The sequence below is a fragment of the Schistocerca cancellata genome, chromosome 2 (assembly GCF_023864275.1).
Source record: "Schistocerca cancellata isolate TAMUIC-IGC-003103 chromosome 2, iqSchCanc2.1, whole genome shotgun sequence".
NCBI lineage: Eukaryota > Metazoa > Arthropoda > Insecta > Orthoptera > Acrididae > Schistocerca > Schistocerca cancellata.
Genome location: NC_064627.1, coordinates 1,033,040,054 through 1,033,041,887, shown reverse-complemented (window position 1 = coordinate 1,033,041,887; position 1,834 = coordinate 1,033,040,054). Strand labels below are relative to the sequence as shown.

General features: G+C 43.7%; 1 non-coding gene across 1 annotated transcript; it reads right to left on the bottom strand.

Moving 5' to 3' along the window:
• Window positions 1–249: 249 nt before the first annotated feature.
• Window positions 250–324, bottom strand: Trnap-cgg (transfer RNA proline (anticodon CGG)). The gene has a single exon. It is a non-coding gene; the product is annotated as a tRNA-Pro (tRNA).
• Between the last annotated feature and the right edge of the window lie 1,510 nt (window positions 325–1,834).

Sequence of the window (1,834 nt, the reverse complement as noted above, 5' to 3'; positions counted from 1 at the left end):
TTTTCTGTTAGCTCCGATAACTCCAAGCACACGCAGCTGGTCTCTGTCGTTGAATGAAACGTGTTGTCAGTGCTGAGTGGTAATGCCTGAAAGGTAGTATTCTCGGCATACTCTTGACGCTGTGGATCTCAGAAGATTGAATTCGCTAGTGATTTCCAAAATAGAATGTCCTAAGCGTTTAGAGAATGAGATTTTCACTCTGCAGCGGAGTGTGCGCTGATATGAAACTTCATGGCAGATTAAAACTGTGTGCCGGACCGAGACTCGAACTCGGGACCTTTGCCTTCCGCGGGCAACTGCTCTACCAACTGAGCTACCCAAGCACGACTCACGCCCCGTCCTCACAGCTTAACTTCTGCCAGTACCTCGTCTCCTACCTTCCAAACTTTACAGAAGCTCTCCCGCGAACCTTGCAAAACAAGCACTCCTGAAAAAAAGGATATTGCGGAGACGTGGCTTAGCCACAGCCTGGGGGATGTTTCCAGAATGAGATTTTCACTCTGCAGCGGAGTGTGCGCTGATATGAAACTTCATGAGAGATTAAAACTGTGTGCCGGACCGAGACTCGAACGCGGGACCTTTGCCTTCCGCGGGCAACTGCTCTACCAACTGAACTACCCAAGCACGACTCACGCCCCGTCCTCACAGCTTTACTTCTGCCAGTACCTCGTCTCCTACCTTCGCAGGAGAGCTTCTGTAAAGTTTGGAAGGTAGGAGACGAGGTACTGGCTGAAGTAAAGTTGTGAGGACGGGGCGTGAGTCGTGCTTGGGTAGCTCAGTTGGTAGAGCACTTGCCCGCGAAAGGCAAAGGTCCCGAGTTCGAGTCTCGGTCCGGCACACAGTTTTAATCTGTCATGAAGTTCCTAAGCGTTCAGTTTGAAGTTCCATTCCGCATTCAAAGTCTTTTAAGGGTGGTAGGACGTCAAACGGGCCGACTTGGAGCAGGAGAGGCAACACAGGACATTTAAATTTCCACTGTCTATACTTTTACAAGTAAATTCATAAAACTTTGTCAGCATGACCAGGAAGGATTCAGGATTAACACTCGTAGCAGCGGAAGTTCAAAAACATAACAAAATAATTTTTTTACGTGTGAAATTTCATCATTTTTTCAGTTACTATTGGCTGCATTTGTTGCTATAGGTACACTTTTCTTCATAAGTAAGAGAGACTGTTCGATGAATTTTGCACAGCATACAAACCATACTTGCAGGTGTCTGAAACTCTAGAATCTACTTAATTTATGAAAAAATAAATGAGCTGTTATGTTCTTAGCTTTATGTTTAGAAAAAAATCAAATTTTGTAGTTAATTATTTCAATTTTTACAACAGTTTTTAATAGATTTGGAAAATTCTAGAATTTCATACACTTGTATGTATGGTTTGTATGCTGTGCAAAATTCATCAAAGAATCTCTCTTACTTGTGAAGAAAAATGTGCCTATAGCAACAAATGCAGCCAATAGTAAGGGAAAAAACGATGAAATTTCAGATGTAAAAAATTTATTTTGTTATGTTTTTGAACTTCCACTGCTATGAGTGTGAATCCCGAATCCTTCCTGGTCATGCTGACAAAGTTTTATGAATTTATTTGTAAAAGTATAGACAGTGGAAATTTAAGTGTCCTGTGGTGCCTCTCCTGTTCCAAGTCGGCCCGTTTGACATCCTACCCCCCTTAATTAACCTCGTGCGGCCTTAATCACGCCGGAAACATTTTCACATGAATCACCGAGCACAAATGACTGTCCCGCCAATGTACTGCCCTTTTATACCTCGTGTACCGCCGCCTTCTGTGTATGTGCCTATCGCTGTCCCCTGACTTGTCGCCTCAGTGC